A 23,878-nucleotide genomic window follows, 5' to 3' on the forward strand; every position below is an offset into this window, starting at 1 on the left:
GATGATAATGAAAGTAAAAGGAAATAGCAAGACATTTCTATTATTACAAAGCCTGATATCCCAAACTGGTTTGTCTATAAATTCTTGGAAAGAGGATATTCTTACCCTTATTTGGGCTCAGTGCAGGAATTACTAGGTGAAATTATATAGGCTATGTTATGCAGGAGATCAGACTAGATGATTGTATTTTTCCTTTCTGGCCTTAAAAATCTGTGAATTTTATTTATTTGTTTACAGGCTTTCTATGGTCTCTTCACTTTTGTATATGAACACCTCAGATATTAATGAATTTATACACACAACACCCCTGTGGGGTAGCAAAATATCATTATTCCTGTTTTTGAGCTGCGGAATTGAGGCACAGAGAACATGTGACTTGCTGAAGGTCATGTATGAAGTCTGACCTTCATACATGACCAGAAACAGAACTCCTGAGTCCCAATGTAGTGCCATTACCATAAACCAAATGTCCACTCCAACAGACTTATTAGTAATTACCTATTGACTTATTATTATTATTATTACTACAGATAGAATGCTGGCTAACCTCTTAATTACTATAGTGAATCCATATCCTCATTAGCTGTATTTATACAGTGCTACAGTGCTTGGTAGTCAAATAAAATGTCTGTTCCCTGAGGGGTTCAAAGGAATTATCCAAAATTTACATAAATATAGCGGAGAACTGAATTTGGCGCATAGAAGCTACATTAGATTTAATTCAGCGAGGGATTACAAACTAAGGAGACGGTACGGGCTGATGAGAGATACAGTAGTGACAAATTCATGTTGTATATGCAGTTTGTTAGCACTTGTTCAACCTCCTTGAATTAAAATGTGTGACTGTGTGTACTGTATTGGAATTTGAAGGGTAAGGTGAGAATCCGTGGAGGAAGCCTGGCCAAAAGAAGTGATTTGAAAATCATATCTCCTATTTCTTGGTTAAACATTCACACGCAGTCCAAACTTGCTAGGAATTCTTGATTTAAAATGTAGCTTACAGGCTTTTCTCGGTGGCCCAAATTGGTGATGTTCTGCCTTGCCTAACACAATCCATGCTTCTATTCTTGATCCCATTCTGTTGTTCTGCATGCTGGTGGAGGCTGAGGCCCTCAATGGGAAAAGAGTAAAGGATTGTATGTCACATTTGTGGCCCCTGGAATTTGGGGTCAGCTAGGAACCAATCTGGTTCCTGGCAAATTTTAGAGTAGTGTAAAGGGACTAGAATGGGGCCAAGGATCTGACCTCAGAACACTAATCAATCTGATTACAAATCCCTTCTCCTCTCAGACACTCATCTTACACTCTTCTGACTCTTGTTATGACATTATTTCACTAGTTCTGACACCATCATAGAATTTTTCATGGCCAGAAAGACTTAAATTTCTAATATAAACAATAAAATCAGCAAAACCATAACTTTTAAATAAAAATTGAAATAAAACAACCACTGTCAGGCCGCCTTTAACATTAAAGGGAGCAAAACAAAGGCTCAAGCTATTTTTTTCCCTCTTCTCCCTCCCCACTCAGGTCACCTTTAAGGCTTAAATGCTCATTTGCCGTGTATGTGTCAGGTTTGTGGCAGGCACAGAAGGGGTTCAGACATTCCGCTGATAACTTGTTGAGCTTGTAATTCTGTGGTTGCTCCTCCAGGCTGTACAAACTACTTGAGAGAGTGGGAATGCTAAAATACAAAAAAGTGTATTACAGCATTTGCCTGATACTAAGGGAATATATTTCTTTCTTTAAGGTTATGTGAAGGCACTTGAGGATAGCAATAATCTGTGGTATAGTCACAGCATCATAAATATTAAAATCCCTGATTTCCTCTGTAAAGTCAGCAAATATGTATTTTTTCTGGCCCATGAACAGAGCTGTGAGTACACACAGCAGGAGCTTTATCGGATTGCCTTCCTTAGCACAAATCTGGGGAGGGGAGCCATTAGGATCTGGCATTAAATGGTGGTAATTAAAATGCTGTTTGATATTAATATTTAGATAGAATTTTGAAATGGCTCTCTTAAGGGCAGAATACCCTGCTATTGTTTTCTCTGCATCTGATATTTTCACTCAGTCAACCGGCTATGAAGAGTTCTTGGTTAAATGTAATGCAATCAGATAGAACTTGAAAGAGCAATAGCCAGATTCAAACCTCACCCCAGTTTTACACATCTGTGTAACTCCTTTGACAACTGTGACATTACTTCCATTATGCACAGAGGTGAAAATAAGCCGGTACAGTCTGGTATGTGCCAGACTGGACAGGTTTCCATGGCGATGATTGAAAGGGCCCAGGGCTCCAGCCACTGCGGGGAGTCCCAGGCCCTTTAAAGCACCGCCGGAGCTACAGCAGCTGGGCTCCCGTGGTGATTTAAAGGGCCCAAAGCTCCACGGCGGCTGGAGCCCCGAGCCCTTTAATTCGCCCCTGAGCTCCCAGCCACCTCTGCAGCTGGTAGCTCCAGGGTGATTTAAAGGCCACAGCCAGAGCCCCAGGGCCTTTAAATCTTGAGAGGCCATGCCTCTTCCAGTTGAGGCCATGCCCCCACTCAGGACTCTGGTGTACCGCTAAGTCCTTTAAGTTACGTTCACCCCTGATTATGCACCAGGGTAAAATGTACCAGAATCATGCCCAGAGTATTCTGAGAGGACTGATGAAATAAGTAATGGTGAATTTCCTAGTTCCTTGGAAGGTCCTATACTGTTTGCTTTGAACCATACTTTATATTGAACTAATTGTTATAGTCTTTTGGTCAGCAAAAAGCAATATGGTGAGGTTACCGTTAATCAGGTGTTGGTTTTTTTTGCTGCAATTCATAAACCTTGGACATCTGATGAAGCTTGTGCCTCAGAGGTGGTAAATTCAGCTTGCTAAAAACACATGTCCATATACTGTACCTTTCCCACATAACTAGTGACAGATATGGGTGAAGGGAAGAAAGGGACACACCAAACCTTTTCACCAATAAGAAAGTAGCAGCAAGTTAAAGAATACTGCTGTGGCGGAAGGGAGTAAAACAAGGTCCTTCCACCTTACACAGAGCCAGCTCAGCAGTGCACTTCCTACATCAAGGAAGTTTGAAGCCCTGATCTTTCCCTATTTCCTCGCAGCTGGAAGTAGAGCCAGGCTCCTCCCTCACTGTACATATGAGGGGTTTCACCAGTATAACTATGTCTAGCCAGTAAAACACTCTCATGCAGACAAACTTATCTACCTAAAACACGCAATAGTTGACTCAGTGCTAACAAAATCATAGATTGATGCTCATGACCACACAGAGCACTTAACATAGACGAGATTACTGCAGAGAACATGGGAGGAATCATACAAAGGAGAGTAATTTTGTGGAAAAGTAAGTGGAAGAGGCACCTCATGAAAAAAGAGAAGTCTGTTGGCTGGAAAACTGACTAGATACTTCATATAGAGAAGGATAGGAATGTCTGTCAGGGGAGAGTGTCCCTCATCCAAACCTTTAAAAGGATTCAGGTTTAATTCAGGGATAGTTATATGGTGTACCCATAATCTGGATAGTAGTGCGGGGTTCTGCATTTATCAGTCTGGGAATGCAATTTATTAAAGATATAAATCATTTCAGCTGGTGCACCATTTCACAGCTATTTCAGAGTCATAAAGAAATGTGTACTCCTAATTATTTATTGAGAGTTAGCTTTAGACACCTGCTATTATTTTGAATAAAATCTCCATTTTTTCCTATACAGCTTGTAAGAACATAGGACAGAATCAGGCCAGGAAGCCTGTCTAGGTCTTTTTCTCTCCTTTGATCTGGCAGTTGTTTTCAGACTTCTTCCTAAAGCACATTATTTTACAATAGATACTTTTATTGCTGCCTGAGGTGGTTTATTCCATATATTAATGTCTTGGTGTAAAGAAATTCTGCATACTTTCCTTTTAGGTCAGGCCTTTCTTATCTGAAATTCATGCCCTTCTGTTCTTCTATTAGACCCTAGCTCAGATAGCTCTGTGCAGTGATATCTACACTAGCTATTTTCTTATTAATCTGGATCCCTCATGATCTCCTTTTTCCCTGCTCCCTCCTGGAATACAGACTCATCTTTTCCAACTCTTTGGTCTAAAAGTCTTTCACCCGGATAGATTATTCTGATTATCCCTTTCTGCATCTTCCCCATTTCTAAGATATTCTTTTAATAATGAAAAAGATCAGTTCATGACAAGTTAGAATGTAGCCCCTCTAAAGCGGGGTGATCTGAGACATCAAGAGGCAAATGTAGAGGTCCTCATAGATTCCTGAGTACTTGACTTAATTTCAAATTGCTGCTTACTATCCCTAGGTTGGATTATGTCTTAGAGTTATAGGTCTTTTAATTTTTGTATGAAACATTGTCAGTTTTAAATGTTATAAATTGCCTAAAGCTTGGACTAGATGCAAAAACACTGAAATAAATAACTACCGTGTTTCTAGGAGTGCCTTTAATACTGGTCAGGTACAACTTGTTGATTCTATTAATTCCCCTATTAGAGGTACTGGGTTTTGTTAAGGCTGTTCTTCTTGAAGTGACTTAATGACTTCCTGGAGTTTAGGGTACCCCCATGTAATCAGTTGTTGGAAGATCTTGATGCATTGGTTATTTTATGCTTCCTGTCTTCACACATGAATCCCTTATACAATATTTAAAAGTTTTTTTTCCCAAGTCTCGTTAACTCATTGCACTCCTGGAATTTTTATTTTTTGCTGCTCTTACATACTGTTTGTTTTGCTTCTCCTCAATCTTGCCGCTTCTCCTATTCACGGTCTATAACCATTGAGAGTACATTCTTCTAATACTTTGTTACAACTGTAACATCACTTTAGTTTTTATACTGAACTGCATAAGCCACTTATTTGACCATTCTCATTTATATCCAAGTAATTATGGAAGAGATTCTGCAAACCTGTTGAGCAGCACTTACTCACTGATGTCAATGGGACTACTTGGCTGAGTATGTCTTCCTGCATGAATAAGGGTTGCAGAATCAGTCTGTAATTATTTTTTATTTATTTTATTGACTCTTGTTTGCATTGACCATCCCTCCCATGTTGTATTGCCAGCATATTTTATCACTTTATTGCCAGTGCCGCCTTCCTCCTCATTGATATACAGAGTGAAATAAATCAATATTAATACTGTTTCTTGTCACCTCCTTCTCTTCCAGATTGCTCTTTGTGCTACTCCAGTCACCCCGATTTAATGTTTACAGTCTCTTCCTCACTGTTGAAGTTAAACTCAGCAGCAACCGCATATTCTGAAGTTCTTTAGTGAAGCTTATAAAGAGTACATTTATAAGAGTACATACAGCAATAATTCAACCCATTTTGTGCAATTTAATAGTGTATTTATAACAATTAAAATTGTACTAAATTGTATTCTTGGGATAACATGAATCCAAGAAAAAAAAATCTGTCCTGTGTTCTTTCATTCTACCAACCTCCTCTGGTTGGTGTTCACAGTGACGACAGGCTTTGCAGAGAGCCTGTCCCCAGTTCTCTGCAGCCACTGTGTTGAGGGAAGAAGCTGAGGGAAGGGGACTCCTAGGACTGATTTGTAAAGAAGATATGTAAAGTGTGGGGAGTATTTTAATGGGTTCCATATCCTAGCTGCAAAAACTAGTGTGTTTGCACTCATGCGCTTTTGCTCTCTCCCTCTCGCTTGTTCTACATATATTTTAAAAAATCTTGTAACCTCGAGGGAAGTCATGGTTTCCAAACTATATTTTTCCTAATAACCCTAGGCATCTTTCTCCTTCCTTCTCTTACTCTCAAACACTTGCTGTATGAATGGACAAAATGACTAAATTTTACACTGAGAAAATGTGGCTGTAGTTTGAGGGTTCTGGCACTTAGCACCAGTTAAAGTAGAATAATTCCTCAGGTGTTGTCTGGTCCTTCTATGCTATAACATTTTGCTGGAAATCTAAGCTTTCTTTTAGTGACTGGAATTGGGAACCCTGAGGACTAATTTTGATGCATATCACTCTAGAAGCATACTCTGTGTGTGTTGTGGCTATAAAAGAGATATTGATAGAAATATTAACACAGTTGGGACAAGGCATACAATAGCCATGTGTCAAAAGGTAATGATGATCAGGAGATGTGAACTGGAAGGTCTCTCTCAGGGCCAAAGGGACCTGATGGAATTCTCCAGAGAGTAATAAATTTCAGATAATTCCAAATTTTTGGAAATTTCCCCACCAGAAGATTTAGTTGTAGTTTTGCTATGCTGTAGTGGGCATACTGTGTACTGTGATATGGCTGTTGTCATGAGGTCTGGATTGGTTCATGACCAGGAGTGCCAACCTCAAGGTAGACTATCAAGAAGCAGGTCAGATACCCCAAACTGGTGGTATGTTCTATAATTAAATTTCACCAATGCATTTGTGACATTATGCCCCATTTTCTTCATAGAAATATTGTTAGGATATGAATATGTCATAACTAAGGTTTTATGCAAGATGGGTCATGTGAGATCGTTAGATTATGATTTACTGAATGTGGTTATCCTGTTTGTATATATATATCATTTCTGTATCTAAAGTTAGGAATATGGACTATGTAGGGTGACCAGATAGCAAGTGTGAAAAATCAGGATGGTGGGCGGGTAATAGGAGCTTATATAAGAAAAAACCCAAATATTGGGACTGTTCCTATAAAATCGGGACATCTGGTCACCATAGGACTGTGTATCAATTACAAAAGTGCTTGCAGCTGGGGAACACCCACCAGACAATAGGCAAAAAGCTTGGATGGGCCATTAGGAAGGACAATGGGCATTTGAAGATACTAATCTCCCTCCCTCCTGAGAAGTTTCCTGAGATACTGCTTTCACACTGCAGGGTCACGTAATCATGTCACCTGGTACTGGACATCATTTTGGGCTTCTAGTATTTTTCCATTGGAAGGGGATGTGGGTCAAACAAGGAAACAAAGGTTTCCCGCCATATGTAAATCCTGTTTAAGGCTGTGAAATGAGTTAATCATGGCTCTTCTCCACTGCCTCCCCACCCAAGAAAGAAGACTGCTGAAAACATCTGAAGAAACAAAGGAACTACGCTGGGGGAGGCAGGGGCTGAGCCCAGGCAATAAAGGTCAGCTTGTGAAGGGTATACCTAGAGATTTAAGCTGCAAGCGGTGTAGTTTACCTTCAAGAAACTCTGTAACCTGCATAAAACAACATTTAGGCTGAGAAATTACTATTTGAAACCAATTTCTTTAATGTATTAAGCCTGGTTTGTGTGTGTTGTTTTATTTGCTCAGTAATCTGCTTTGTTCTGTTTGCTATCCCTTATCACTTAAAAATTACCTTTTGTAAACTTGTTTATTCTAAAACCCAGTTTGTGCAATTCATAATTGGGGGGAGGAGCAAAAATCTGTGCATATCTTCCCCCACATTGAGGGAGGGGGCAAATTTCATGATCTTACCCTGTATAGATCTCTATACAACCCAAGACAATATAATTTTAGGTTTACACTCCAGAGGGTGTGTGTACTTGAGTGCTGGGCAATCTCCAAGCTGAGTCCTCCCACACAGAGCTGATTGCAGATTCTGTGTGATTCTACAGGGGTGTGTGTGTGTGTGTGTGTGCGTGTGCTGGAAGGGGGCTTGAGAGCCTGTCACAGAGTAGGGGGAACCCAGGATGGTGGACAGGTGGGCTCAGTGGGACCCCAGCACATCAGGTGGCAGATGGGGTTCCAACCCATCACACCAGTAATGAGTGTCAACTCCTAAAGCACTATAACAGTTTTATTGCGGAGTCACAGACAATCCCCTTGGACATTCCAGTCCATCTTGCCACCCAGCAAGATGAACTTAATGATTGATCTTTACTGTATAGCAACCATCTCAAAATATTCAGGTTGCTTCCAGTCCCAAGAGACAAGTCACTTACCTCAGGCCAATTTGTACCTTACATCTCACACCATAGGCAAAGGTTCTAGACAGTCCTATAGTGAACCACTTAAGAATTTATTAGCCAAGACAAGAAGTGAGTTATTACAAGATCAAAGCAAGCAAACATACATAAACAAATGAGTTAGTCTATGGTTTCTAAAGATGATAAAGTTGTAGTAATCTGTCAGCTCTGAAGGTCTTTTAAGGCTAAACCAGGTTGACCCTGGAGATCTCTGCTTCTGTTTCATAGTTCCAGCCCTATGAGAGTCCAAACAGCAAAAAAAGATTTAAAATGTTCTTATCAGCTGCTATTTCCTCCTTCAATCTGATGGTATGAGGCCTTTTTCCACACAGCACACATCTACCCTTAAACTGCTGCATCGGCACAGCTGCACCGATGCAGCTGTGCCACTGTAGCACTTTAGAGAAGATGGTCTACGCTGATGGGGGACAGTTCTCCTGTTGGTTTCGTTAATTCACTCCCCGAGAGGCAGTAGCTAAATTGACAGGAGAAGCTCCCCCGCCAACATAGTGTGCCCTATATGGAGGGTTAAATCAGTATAACTGTCAGTATAACTGTCAGTCAGGGGTGTGGATTTTTCACACCCCCAAGCAAGGTAGTTATATTGATTATAGGTCTATAGTGTGGACCAGACCCTAGCCTCTTCGTGAGTGTAAGGGGCAATTAACAAAGTCTTTGTATGGTGATGTCCCAAAATGGCTCATTTAGCTTTGATGGGCCTTCTTGGTGGGCAGGAGACAATCCCTCCTGATTGAATTCAGTTTCAAAGCAAACATTTTTTCCTTTTATAAAGCATAAATTTAAATATTACCTTTATAGCACATGATGATGAAATTATAAGTGAGATTAATGCATGCAGTAATTTAGAAGCATTTCATAAAAACTAAACACATTGTTATTAGCTCAATACCCATCTTAACCATAGTAATACACTGTTACTTTATTATTTTACTAATAAAGCTTTAAAACTTAAACACTTGGTGTGCTCTGTCATCTCCTCCCCTAAAAGTCCTGTGGCCTCAGCCTAATCCCCTAATGCCCCGGGCAAATTAGTAACATAAATCTGTCACAAGGTGAATCAGACTCTTTTCAGCAATGAATTTGTCAGACTCAGCTGAGGTCTAAAGCCTTGGCAAGAGCTGGCACCTGGTCTGCCAGTGTCACAGCTGGTTCACTGCATGTGTGTACCATGGGCATCTTCCTGTACCTCATTTTTCCCATCGACATGCTACCATGGAATTCTTAATAATGACTATTATGTATATGGCACTTTTAATCAGTAAATCTCAAAGTGCGTCACAATCTTTTTAATGTATTTATCCTCCCAACACCCCTGTGATGTAGGGAAGAACTACAGTCTCCATTTTACAGATGGGAACTGAGGCATAAAGAGACTAAGTGACTTGCTCAAGATCACACAAGAAGTCCATGGGAGAGCAGAGAATTGAACCTAGGTCTCCATTGTCTTGGGCCTTAACCATTGAATCCTCCTTTTGGGAGAATGAGAGATACTTTGTGGCAGTGTGGTGGCACAATCCTTTCGAATGGTAGCTCCTTGCATCATGAGACTCCGTCATAATCCCTATAGATTTTGGAAGACCCACAGCTTTCAGGGGCTGAATCTCTTGCCATTTTTAAGGGCAAATTTGTCCCTCACCCCCACCTTAAAAGAAGAATTGGAAAGAAACTCTCAGTGGAAATGAGTGGAGTTTTTCAGTTTTTCATGTAGGGAAACATTGGCCTTTGAGTGTGAAGTGCCAGATTTGAACGAGGAGTGAATATAAAGTCACAGCAAAAGGAAATGTCTGAAAAGACAATTGTATTCCCTTCCCAGTAAGAGCTGTTGCTGATTTCTCTTTCGAATGTGGGTTTTTTTTAAATAAGGTATCTCGTGATTTTAATCCAACAGTGTTTTGAATGAGAAATTCTGCTTATTGGAGCACTGAAGGACACTCTGGTGTTAAATTACTCTGAAGGCTCTTTGCATATGAACCTCTGCCCATGAACTTAAATGAGCAAAAAGAACCAAAAACAGGTGTGCAGCAGAGACATGAAGGGCATTTTCTTTTTCATTTTAGCACAGGTCAAAGTAAATAAGTCTCCTTTTTTGTTCTGAAGATAAAACACACTGCAAACCAGCTCTCTTAATATTGCTTTGCATTTGAGATTCTCTTGGTAAAAGAGGCAAAAGGGAGAACAATCATGAGGCTTACCCCACCACCTTCGAAAACAAGGGCTTGTTATGAGATCCTGGGAAGGGAGGAAAACATGGTTGTACAACGATCTAACTAGCTGGGGCAGAACTGACAGGACTCTGAGCCCATGCTTTAATCTTCCAACAACCTTAACTTGTAAGCTAAAGATAAAAGCAAACTGCTTGAAAAATAACCCATATATCACAGCACTCAAAATGCTCCCCCAGTCCCCCATTCCTTTAATGAGCATATCTTTGAAGACTTGCTCAGGGTTGGACTGCTTGGAATTGACTTAGTCTGCCTTGCCTTGAATTTTTGCTTTGATTTTGAGAAATGCTTGCATTGTCATGTCTTACGGTAAAGTGAGCTGTGTTAAACTGACATTAAATTTGTAACTTGTACCAACACAAAAAATTTAAAGTGCTGCCAATCCATCCTTGGCTCATGTTCTTATACAGAGATATTGTGGCACATATGGCAGATGATACTGCCCAAAACTTCTGCAGTACCTGTCATAGGCACTATGGTGTTTGAGCAGCAATTTACAGGGTCACAGTGGTAACATACAAGTTTCTTCAGAATTTATAACAAGAATCTATTTTTTGAGATTTTGGTTAACATCTGCACTGCCCTGTGCTATGGTGCCATCAATCTCATGCAGATTCCTGGGTTGGACTAAGACCATATTTACAAGGGAGACCTACAAAAAACACAGCCAATACAAGAAGTGATATTGGGATTCAGTGGATGACTTTCCCTATGCATCACTATTCAAGTAATGCACCAGTATGGTGTTGCAGGCATTGTGTTGTTGATGGTGACATTTTGGGGGTAATATTGAAAACCAGGAGTCTTATACTTGGAGCCATTAAATATCCCATTAAACTTTTTTTCTAAAAATAGGTATATTAACTCCATTGCCAAATTTCAGTTCAGATAATTACCTATGTATATACCACAATTTATATCAACTGGATGTATCACGTTCGATTTTTCCAGTGCTTTCTGTTGTATGATACCTCGTTTCGTTCATCCTATAAGCAGCTGCATTTCAGAAGATTAACAAATTCCAATTAAACCTGTGAAGGAGGTAAAAGTTTTGAAATCCCTAGATTAAAGATGCTATCAAAGACCTTTAACTGCTCTCAGACATATACCAGATATTAGCAAATACAAAATGTCATGATAAAGTATAGAAAAAAAATCATATCCAAATAATTATGTGTGGGTCATATTAAATTAACAGTTCCTTAATTGTCACTGATGCTAAAGGTGATATTTCTATTACAAGAAGACATTTCAAATACTATCATATATAGACATATATCATCTAACATGCCAAGTTCAACCTTCAGCAATGTCACCATGGAAGCTCTGCTATATCTCAATCTAAATGTCAGCACAACTCTCTGTGTAGGTCATGTTAACAGCTCAATGAAACAGGTTGTCTCTTCTTCCAGAGAAGAAAATTGTTTTCATAGTACAAAACATTCTGATGAGGGATATGGAACTTCTATAAAAATCTATTTTAAAATATGACAGCTTTATTTTTTCCTTGTTACTCATTTTGATTTTGATTTTCCACTTTTCAAGTAATACGTAGAAATTAAATTCAGCAAAGTAGAACTGGTATCATTTAATATATTAATGATCTGGAAGAGGGTTGAACAGCAAGACAGCAAACTTTCCAGATGGAACAATTTTATTTCGGTTACTCAAAGCTAGGGTACTATAAAGCTCTCTAAAAGAAGCTAAGAAAGCTAGGTAATTGGGCAGCATGATTTCTAATAAAATTACATGTAAACAAGCACTGGTAATATGCATTGGAAGGAACAATGTGAACTACTCATAAGAATGGCCATACTGGGCCAGACCAAAGATCCATCTAGCCCAGTATTCTGTCTTCCGACAGTGGCCAATGCCAGCTGCTTCAGAGGGAATGAACAGAACAGGTAGTAGGTCCAGTTTTGTTCAACATCTTTATTAATGACCTGGATGATGGGGTGGATTGCACCCTCAGTAAGTTCACAGATGACACTAACCTGGTGGGAGAGGTAGATACACTGGAGGGTAGGGATAGGCTCCAGAGTGACCTAAACAAATTGGAGGATTGGGCCAAAAGAAATCTGATGAGGTTCAACAGGGACAAGTGCAGAGTCCTGCACTTAGGACAGAAGAATCCCATGCACTGCTACAGGCTGGGGACCGACTGGCTAAGCAGTAGTTCTGCAGAAAAGGACCTGGAGATTACAGTGGATGAGAAGCTGGATGAGAATCAGCAGTGTGCCCTTGTTGCCAAGAAGGCCAACGGCATATGGGGCTGCATTAGTAGGAGCATTGTCAGCAGATCGAGGGAAGTGATTATTCCCCTCTATTCGGCACTGCTGAGGCCACATCTGTAGCATTGCGTCCAGTTTTGGGTCCCCCACTACAGAAAGGATGTGGACAAATTGGAGAGAGTCCAGCAGAGGGCAACAAAAATGATCAGGGGGTTGGGGCACATGACTTACATGGAGAGGCTGAGGGAACTGGGATTGTTTAGTCTGCAGAAGAAAAGATTGAAGGGGGATTTGATAGCAGCCTTCAACTACCTGAAGGGTGGTTCCAAAGAGGATGGAGCTCGGCTGTTCTCAGTGGTGGTAGATGACAGAACAAGGAGCAATGGTCTCAAATTGTTGTGAGGGAGGTCTAGGTTGGATATTAGGAAACACTATTTCACTCGGAGGGTGGTGAAGCACTGGAATGGGTTCCCTAGGGAGGTGGTGGAATCTCCATCCTTGGAGGTTTTTAAGGCCTGTCTTGACAAAACCCTTCCTGGGATGATTTAGTTGGTCGTGGTCCTGCTTGGGGCCTGAGCAGGGGGTTGGACTAGATGACCTCCTGAGGTCTCTTCCAACCCTGATATTCTGTTATTCTAATCATCCAGTGATCCATCCCCTGTTGCCCATTCCCAGCTTCTGGGAGGCTAGGGACACCATTCCTGCCCATCTTAGCTAATAGCCATTGATGGACCTATCCTCTATGAATTAAGCTAGTTCTTTTTTAACCCTGTTATAGTCTTGGCCTTCACAACATCCTCTGGCAAAGAGTTCCAGAGTTTGACTGTGCATTGTGTGAAGAAATACTTCCTTTTGTTTGTTATAAACCTGCTGCCTAATAATTTCATTTGGTGACCCCTAGTTCTTGTGTTATGAGAGTAAATGACACTTCCTTATTTACTTTCTGCACACCAGCCATGATTTTATAGACCTCAATTATGCTCGTACACATAGGTTCTAAATTAACAGTAACTCAAAAAGACCTAAGGAAAAACTTTGCTCAGTGAATACTGGCCATCAAAAAAGCAAACTGATGATAGTCTGGATTGAGAAAAGGATAGAGAAGCAGTTCTCAAACTTTGTTGCACCACCAGCAGTGGCTCCAGGCACCAGCGCTCCCAAGCGTGTGCCTGGGGCGGCAAGCCGCGGGGGGGCGCCCTGCCAGTCCCTGCGGATTCGGTGGTGATTCGGCGGCGGGTATGCCGAAGCTGCGGGACTGGCAGACCTCCCTCAGGCAAGCTGCCAAAGCCGCAGGACCGGCGGACCTCCCGCAGTCAAGCCACTGAAGGCAGCCTGCCCCTGTGCACTGCAACCCCTTCTGACATCAAAAATTACTGCATGACCCTTAGGGCGGGGAGGGGAGGTAGAGCCTGAGCCCCACTGCCTGTGCTAAAGCACTCAGGCTTCGGTTTCAGCCCCAAGTCCCCGCAAGTCTATTGCTGGCCCTGGCAACCCCATCAAAATGGGATCATGACCCACTTTGGGATTGGACCCACATTTTGAGAACCGTTGGGATAGAGTAATGCTCCAGTATTATATGGTCTTTAACTAAACCAATGGCAGTCCTCATCTTGGCTATCATTTTTGGTCACACCATCTGAAAAAAGAACATAGTAGAAAGGCCCAGAGAGAGGCAACCAAACTGAACCTAGGCATGGAAAGACTTCCATTTGAGGAGAGATCTTAAAAGATTTCCACAATAACTAATAGCGTCTTCTTTACATGAGGAAGTTACTCTAGAATAAAGTATGGTATGAATTTAAAGTGCAATAGCTATTCTGGAATAGTTGTGTGAGAACACTTTTATTCCAGAATAAATGTTGCCACATGGGAAGCTGTTTCAGAATAGCTATTCTAGTCAATTTTCCTGTGTAGGTAAGCTTTTACATATATAAAAGTTACTACCATATACATTAATTCAAAATGCTGTAGATCCTCAGCTGGTGTAAACTGATGTTGGCTCCATTGGAGTCAACAGAGCTCTGCCCATTTACAATGGCTTATGATCTGCTCCCCTGTATGTGCAAGAAAGCCAAATTATAGTCATCATAATTCTTGTAATTCATATAATCATTCTTTCCCCCAGATAAACATACTGCAATAGCATAAACTTCCAACCTTAGGAAAATAAGAGTAGGAATTCAGGATGGGCCTCCCTCCTGGCAGTGCACTCTTCCCACGATGTAGGCTACCTGGTAGCCCTAGTACCTTTAGGGATAATATGTTTTTTATTATACATTCATGCCCAGCTAATGGTGAGTGAAATGACTATTGAGTAACTGATTCATTCTCTTTTTCTAGAACCTTATATCATAAACAGAATACATAAGTGATTTTACTATTTCCTTTTATTGCAAGTGTCCTCTTCACAAACTGACATCTTTTAATTCCTAGAATGCATTATGTTTTTTTCTTTAATGAGGCACACAACATAGAATGCACAAAACAAAAATGGATAGGGCATAGCTCAGTTCTGGCAAAGTGAGTAATTCAGAAGCAAGAGTTGCTTAAGCTCTGCTTTTGATGTATTTGTTGTCACTGAATCTGTGGTGTCAGCTGCCAGTGCTCACAGATCACAAATGAAACTCCAGAGCCACAGGCAGCAGTTAAAACAGTCAGTGCTAGAGAAACTGTAACAGTATCTGAAACCAGGGAAAATCTATCTATCAATCCTTTTCCAAGTCAAAATATCTTGTATCGTCTAATGCCCAGTCAATATAAGAAATGGTCAGCTATAGCATAGAAATGTCATGGAATGGTTGTAAGATGATAAATGTCATTAGTATTTCAACAATTTTACCCTGATGAAATAATTAGTATTTCTGAATCACTTTGTTCCATCACCTTACTTCTTAGTATTCTTTTCCCCAAAACTTCTGATTAGGAGAAGCATAAGTGAATACAGACAAATTCTACCAAAGTAGTAAATTTTGAGCTATAGGCTTCACACACTTCTAACTGCAGTTAAGTAGATCTTTTATTATTTAAGCTGTATTATTTATTCACTGTGGTGTTTCAAAGGAGTTTATTCTTACAGGAGTTGCACAAAACTCTGCAATTTGACCTGAACAATTTCTTCAGTTTTAGTCTTTCAATCCATGCAGGTTCATCTCCTTTTCCCAACAGTATGGAACAAGAATCTCAAACTGCAACTGTATTTCACCTCGTACTGATGTAAATCTGTAAATTGGCTCACATTCCCAAATCCCTTAGCAAAGCTTTTGACGCTGTTGGTCAGAGGTTCAAGTTAGAAATGATACCAGAATAGAGTAAATTTGGATTCCATTGCAAACACTTTGCATATTCTCACAATTATGTCTCTGCCATTAGTTTTAGTGGGAATTTACAAAACACTAAGTAGAAATGATAGTCCTACATAGCTACTTACGGTAAAGAAAAATATTAAATTGGTACAGACTCTATGTTCAACAAGAATGTTTGTTTCAGCTACGTAAGCAAAAATATAGTAAATTATTTTTTTCTTTGAACAATGTTGGTCTTGGGGCAAGGACACAAGATACTTATTTCCCTGTGGGATAATATATGTTGTATATAGGGCTGTCGATTAATCGCAGTTAACTCATGCGATTAACTAAAAAAATTAATCACAGTTTTAATAGCACTGTTAATAGAATAACAATTGAAATTTATTAAATATTTTGGATGTTTTTCTACATTTTCATATATATTGTATTGTGTTGCAATTGAAATCAGCGTATATTATTTTAGTAAAAATATTTGCACTGTAAAAAAGACAAACAAAAGTAATATTCACCTCGTACAAGTACTGCAATGTAATCTCTTTATCATGGAAGTGCAACTTACAAATGTAGATTTTTTTGTTACATAACTCCATTCAAAAATAAAACAAGCCTACAAGTCCACTCAATTCTACTTCTTGTTCAGCCAATCGCTAAGACAAGTTTGTTTACATTTACAGGAAATAATGCTGCCCTCTTCTTATTTACAATGTCACCAGAAAGTGAGAACAGGCATTTGTATGGCACTTTTGTAGCCGGCATTGCAAGGTATCTACGTGCCAGATCTGCTAAACATTCATATGCCCCTTCATGCTTTGGCCACCATTCTAGAGGACGTGCTTCCATGCTGATGGCGCTTGTTTTAAAAAAATGTGTTAATTAAATTTGTGACTGAACTCCTTGGGGGAGAATTGTATGTCCCCAGCTCTGTTTTACCTGCATTCTGCTATATATTTCATGTTATGGCAGTCTCGGCAGTCACTGCAGATTTGACAAAATGCAAAGAAGGTACCAATGTGAGATTTTGAAAGATAGCTACAGTACAGTACAGATAGTTACAGTACTCGACCCAAGGTTTAAGAATCTGAAGTGCCTTCTAAAATCTGACAGGGATGAGATGTGGAGCATCCTTTCAGAAGTCTTAAAAAAGCAACATTCTGATGCAAAAACTACAGAACCCGAACCACCAAAAAAGAAAATCAACTTTCTGCTATTGGTATATGACTCAGATAATGAAAATGAACATGCATCAGTCCCACACTGCTTTGGATTGTTATTGACTAGAACCTGTCATCAGCATGGACACGTCCCCTGGAATGGTGGTTGAAGCATGAAGGAACAAATGAATCTTTAGTGCGTCTGGCATGTGAATATCCTGCGATGCTAGCTACAACCGTGCCATGAGAATGCCTGTTCTCACTTTCAAGTGACATTGTAAACAAGAAGTGGGCAGCATTATCGCCTGCAAATGTAAACAAACTTGTTTGTCTGAGTGACTGGCTGAACAAGAAATAGGACTGAGTGGACTTGCAAGCTCTAAAATTTCAATGTTTTATTTTTGAATGCATCTCTTTACATAATTCTACATTTGTAAGTTCAACTTTCATGATAAAGAGATTGCACTACAGTACTTGTAGGTGAATTGAAAAATGCTCCTTTTGTTTTTTTACAGTGCAAATAATTTGTAATCAAAAATAAATATAAAGTGAGCACTGTGCACTTTGTATTCTGTGTTGTAATTGAAATCAATATATTTGAAAATGTAGAAAACATCAAAAAAATTAAATAAATGATATTCTATTCTTGTTTAACAGTGCGATTAATCGCAATTAATTTTTTTAATCACTTGACAGCCCTAGTTGTGTATATAAAAAGAATGACCCAAATTAAATGTCAACCAATGTAAAACACTATAAACCATGAGGCGTCAGCTGACTCTGTTATTTATCGTTGCCTTTATGCCAAGATCCTCAGCAGCTGCTATTCGATAGCACCCATTGTCTGTCTTTTGAGTCTCAGTGTCCAGAAAAGCACCAATTTTAATATCACAGTGCAGCTAAAGAACAGGCATTAAATATTAGAGTGCAGCTAAAGAACAGGCATTAAAACAGAAATAAGAAAAATTAGGCTGGATGAAGAAATGCATAAGGGAATGATCCCTTCTTTGTGAAATGCTATCTAAACTGAACTATTCAACATGACTTAATTTGGTTATGACTCAAAGGATTAAAAACAACGAATCTTTATAGACTTTATTAAATTACTCGTATGAAATATTGGCTTCTACAGAAGGATACTGCAAGACAACAGTTGCCAGGGTTAATGTGGTACTTCCTATATTGCACTATTATTTCTTGTGACATTGGACGTTAACAGCCTAATGTAAGCAATGCTTTATAACGTAGTTTTAAAAACAGAACTTAAATTTCAGTTGTAGTCTAAAATGTTACTAAACAAAAATGGCTTCTTGTGTGGCCACATATCTACTTACTCCTGTTAGCCCTACAGAGCCAACACAGCTAAGAGTGAATGAACTTAGAATCTATTCCTTGTGTATCAACAGAATTGTTTCACTAAGTTCCAATGAGTTATAGTTGCAAGCCTGCAGAAGACAATGGGTTGTACAAGAATCGTTGGGGGTAGAATCTACAGACTGTGTAAATAGGGAAATCTTGAATCTGAGTAGAGAGGTTACTTTACCTCTGTATTTGGCATTGGAGTGACAACTATTGGAATACATTGTCCAGTTTTGGTGTCCACAATTCAGGAATGATGTTGATGATAAATTGTGACAGGGATAGGAAAAGAGCCATGAAAATGATTAAAGGATTAGAAAACATGTTTATAGGGATAGACTCAAGGAGCTCAATTTATTTATCTTAAAAAGAAGGTTAAGAAGTAACTTGATCTTAGTTTTACGTATACCTACATGGGGAACAAATGTTTGATAACAGGCTCTTCAATGTAGCAGACAAAGGCATAACACAATCCAATGGCTGGAAGTTAAAACCAGACAAATTGAGACTGGAAATAAGACAGCAAGGACCCATAGAAACAATTTACCCAGGGATGTGGTGGATTCTCCATCACTGGTCATTCTGTAGGTATACCACTGTAATTTGTTTCAGAGTCGTAGCCATGTTAGTCTGTATCAGCAAAAACAATGAGGAGTCCTTGTTGCACCTTAGAGATTAACAAATTTATTTGGGCATAAGCTTTTGTGGGCTAGAACTCACTTCATCAGATGCATAAAGTGAAAAATACAGGAGCAGGTATAAATACATGAAAGGATGGGGGTTGCTTTACCAAGTGTGAGGTCAGTCTAAGAAGATAAATCAATTAACAGCAGGATACTATGTGAGGAAAAATAACTTTTGAAGTGGTAAGAGAGTGACCCATTACAGACAGTTGACAAGAAGGTGTGAGTAACAGTAGGGAGAAATTAGTATTGTGGAAATTAAGTTTAGGTTTTGTAATGACCCAACCACTCCCAGTCTTTACTCAGGCCTAATCTGATGGTATCCAGTTTGCAAATTAATTCCAGTCCTGCAGCTTCACATTCGAGTCTGCTTTTGAATTATTTTTTATTGAAGAATTGCCACTTTTAGGTCTGTTTATTGAGTGACCAGAGAGATTGAAGGGTTCTCCTACTGGTTTTTGAATGTTATAATTCCTGATGTCAGATTTGTGTCCATTTATTCTTTTGCATAGATACTGTCCGGTTTGGCCAATGTACATGGCAGAGGGACATTGCTGTCACATGATGGCATATATCATATTGGTAGATGTGCAGTTGAATGAGCCCCAGATGGTGTGGATGTGCTTAGGTCCTATGATGGTGTCCCTTGAATAGATATGTGGACAGAGTTGGCACCAGGGTTTGTAGCAGGGTTTGGTTCTTGGGTTGGTGTTTTTGTTATGTGGTGTGTAGTTGCTGGTGAGTATTTGCTACAGGTTGGGGGGCTGTCTGTAGGCGAGGACTGGCCTGTCTCCCAAGGTCTCTGAGAGTGAGGGATTGTCCTTCAGGATAGGTTGTAGATCCTTGATGATGCACTGGAGAGATTTTAGTTGGGGGCTGTAGGTGACGGCTAGTGGTGTTCTGTTACTTTCTTTGTTGAGCCTGTCTTGTAGTAGGTGACGTCTTGGTACCCTTCTGACTCTGTCAATCTGTTTCTTCACTTCAGGTGAGTATTGCAGTTTTAAGAACACTTGATAGAGATTCTGTAGGTGTTTATCTCTGTCTGAGGGATCAGAGCAAATGCGGTTGTATCTTAGAGCTTGGCTGTAGACAACGGATTGTCTGATGTGGTCTGGATGAAAGCTGAAGGCATGTAGGTAAATATAGTGGTCAGTAGGTTTCTGGTATAGGGTGGTGTTTGTGACCATCATTTATTAGCACTGTAGTGTCTAGGAAGTGGACCTCTTTTGTAGACTGGTCCAGGCTGAGGTTGATGGTAGGTCGGAAATCGTTTAAATCTTGGTGGAATTCCTCAAGGGCCTCCTTCCATGGGTCCAGATTATGATGTCATCAGTGTAACGCAAGTAGAATAGGGGCGTAAGGGGATGAGAACTGAGGAAATATTGTTCAAAGTCAGCCATAAAAATGTTGGCATACTGAGGGGCCATGCAGGTACCCATAGCAGTCCTGCTGACTTGAAGGTATAAGTTGTCCCCAGATCTGAAATAGTTGTGGGTGAGGACAAAGTTACTGTAATTTGGTCATTTGTGCAAGTGTATTTTATTCTTTACTACTGGCATTACCAAATAATCATATACACCTCTACCCCGATATAACGCTGTCCTCGTGAACCAAAAAAATCTTACCACATTATAGGTGAAACCGCATTATATCCAACTTGCTTGATCCACCCAAGTGCACAGCCCTCTCCTGCCCCCTGGGAGCACTGCTTTACTGCGTTATATCCGAATTTGTGTTATATCAGGTTGCGTTATATGAGGGTAGAGGTGTATTCCCAAAATAAGTAACAGAGAAAAGGTCCTTTCTAAAAGTATTTTACAGTATTGCTATTTAGAATATTGTATGTGATGTGTTGATATAAGACCTCTAAAGGGAGTTGCATCCAGCCCCCTTTGTCTGGAGGAAGAGTTAATAAAATACAGATAGTTTCATTGGGAATGGGGATAAAAAGGAAATGAAGAAATTCTGTAGGACAAAAATGTTTACATAATCTTAATATTGAGGAACAGACTGACAAATGCTTGCATGTTGTTTTTCTCTTCACTCTTTTGCTCTTTGGGTATGGAGTGAAGTCCTGACCACTCATGGGACCAGAATCTCATCTTATTGACACCAGTGTAATTGACTGTGTATTGACACCAGACTTCTTGTCTGAAGTCAAAGGAATTATGTGGATTCAGGATGTGAAGTCAGTGGAATTAATCTGGATTTACACCAGTTTAAATCAGTTCAAAATCTGGTCCATTTCTTAAAGATTTATAATAATAAGGGCATTCAATTTACCATTTTGGACAAATTCCATCTCCAGTAATTTCGCTCTACTTAACTAAAAATCATCTCTGTACTTTAAACTAGATGTGGCAGTCTTTGCATCCTTTTCTGAACTGTTGAGTAATGTGCTGTTAAACATTTGCCATGTTTCACTTGAGATAGCTGTATTTAGTCTTGAGTGAAGCAATTTCTACAGAATGAGACAAATTCTTCACTCATTTACAACAATGTAAATCCAGAGTAACTCCACTCTATTCAATGGAGTTGCTCTGTATTTGCACTAGTGTAACTGAGAGCAGAATTTCACCCATTATATGTGTGTGTGTGTGTGTTTGTCTGTGTAGTACCTTCATTAAAACACCATAATGCATGAGAATAGTGCTCCATAAATCAATAATCATAATATAAGACATTCTGACATGAACTGGTCATAGTCTCCTTCATTTGCCACATTAGTTCCCAGGTATTTCAGTACCTTTGACACCTAAAATTACATGCTTGTGAGATATGTATCAACCATAATATTTTCCTTCACATTGTTTGTTTAATTTTGTTTCATAACCATGTATGATGCACAGTCATGAAGGCTGAATATCAGTTGCTCAGCCAATACCAAAGACACATTTAGCAATGATTTAGATTGCACTCATATCAATTCAAATAATATTAGCTATGCCTATTACATGGCTGTCAGAGGAATCATCAAAATCAATACTTTATTTGTTTTTCAGGATTCGATTGCACTGTAGAATCATCCACTCCCCTTCTAATTATCCCTGATCTGCTGTTGCACATGATTGGCAAATGCAGTAACTGAGATAATAAAAGTTGTATTAAACCTTACTACAAGCGTACTCTGCCAGTAGCATTAGTGTTTTGTATACTGGGATAATTTTGTTGCTTGGTAACAAAAATATTGCAGTTGGAGTGCCTAGGAAACCAGGCTGGATGCAGTATATTTCTTTATTTAGAGAAGTTTCCTGGTCTACATATCCTGCATATTTACAGAATTGTGATTAATGTTACTGCACACTTTTGACAACATAATATGCTGAGCTTTTGAGTCCTCGGTAGATCCACAAATGGAAAAAAACCTCCCATTCTGTTATACCACTTCATTTTAGATGGGATTTACATACTCATTCATTAAACTCTAAGAATAAGTGGCAAATTCCATCCACCCCATGGGGCTTAGTGAGTCTTTCACTTGCACCTGCATTTGATTTAAAAAAAAAGTATTTTGAATGGATTCCCATGGCTATAAAGCAGTACCAGATGAGAGTTTAAAAAAAAAATACTAGTATTTTGTTACACTAGGTAGGTGACAATGGTTAGTTCGTGTGACCGGAGCAGAGAAAAACCTGATCTAGCAAAAACTTATGAATGTGCTTAACTTTATGCATCATTAGTAGCCGCATTGAAGTCATTGGGACTACCCAGAGTGCATTAAGTTAACCTCATAGAATTATAGAAATGTAGGGCTGGAAAGGACCTCAGTAGGTTATCTAGTATATCTCCCCCATTGTGTTAGAACCAAATATACGTAGGCCATCTGTGACAGATGTTTGCCTAACCTGTTCTTAAAAACCCCCAATGATGGGAATTCAGCAGCCTCCATCGGTAACCTGTGACAGTGCTTAACTATCCTTATAGTTAGAAACTTTTTCCTAATATGCTGTCTAAATCTCTCATTGAAAATTAAGCCAGTTATTACTTGTCCTACAGTCAGTGGACATGGAGAACATGCGTCTGATGAAGTGGGTATTCACCCACGAAAGCTTATACTCCAATACTTCTGTTAGTCTATAAGGTGCAACAGGCCTCTTTGTCGCTTTTTGGAGAACTTTATTGTTAATCTTAAGATTTTTAATAAGACCTATAATCAGTTTTGGCAGGATCAGGATTCTGTTTCTTACTCATATGTGACCTTAGGTAAGTCAAGCTGGGCTTCTGTTTTTCTGTCTTCAAAGTGGGGATCATAATATGCTGGAATGAGAAACACTGTAAGTAATTTACTATTAATCAGGAGATGGTATTTTTGACCCCAGTCCTGCAATGGGATGTGCCCAGGCCTCAGTGAAGCCTGGAGAACTCTGTGGGTCCAGTGGTTCGAACACAAGCATCTCATTGCAGAATTGGGGCCTGTGTTATCAGAAATAATGCAGTAGCTTCAGAATGGTGCAGATCATTTTTTAGATAGCAATGGTTCCAATAACTGACACAGATTTTGTGTTTGTACAAAAGCTTGTAATCCATGCTCAGTTTAACCCTACACAATTCCATATTTAGGACTTTAAATGGCTTTGAGTTTGTCGCCATTGCTTTAACTGACTCTTCCAGTACCTTGCCTTGTGGCTCCCTCACCCAAGGAGAATTCCCATGAAAGTCAGTTTCTATACTCTTAAATAGAATATTGGTACCTTCTGAACAAAGCAGTATAGATTTATCCCATAGGTTTGTCATAGCAAGTGACCCCATATATATTGAAGAGAAAGTGGCACTATATATTCAACTGCATTGTGAATCTTAAGGTTTTAGTAAGACGTAACCAGAATTGCAGGGTCATTAGATTAAAAAGAGTAGAATAATATCTATGCTTACCTACCATTTAACACCAAAAATTGCAGCCTTTACTGAGTTAGAGCCCCCTTTGAAGTCAAGGGGAGTTTTGCCTAAGTAAGGATTACAAGTTTTCACCCACAGACTGTTAG

At 39.5% G+C, this 23,878-nt stretch overlaps 1 protein-coding gene across 10 annotated transcripts in view; it reads left to right on the top strand.

Moving 5' to 3' along the window:
- GALNTL6 (polypeptide N-acetylgalactosaminyltransferase like 6) overlaps nucleotides 1-23,878 on the top strand; it is a 542,002-nt gene that overhangs the window by 356,739 nt on the left and 161,385 nt on the right. The gene's annotated exons all lie outside the window — the stretch shown is intronic.

Source organism: Mauremys mutica, chromosome 5 (genome assembly GCF_020497125.1).
Source record: "Mauremys mutica isolate MM-2020 ecotype Southern chromosome 5, ASM2049712v1, whole genome shotgun sequence".
Taxonomy (NCBI): Eukaryota; Metazoa; Chordata; order Testudines; family Geoemydidae; genus Mauremys; species Mauremys mutica.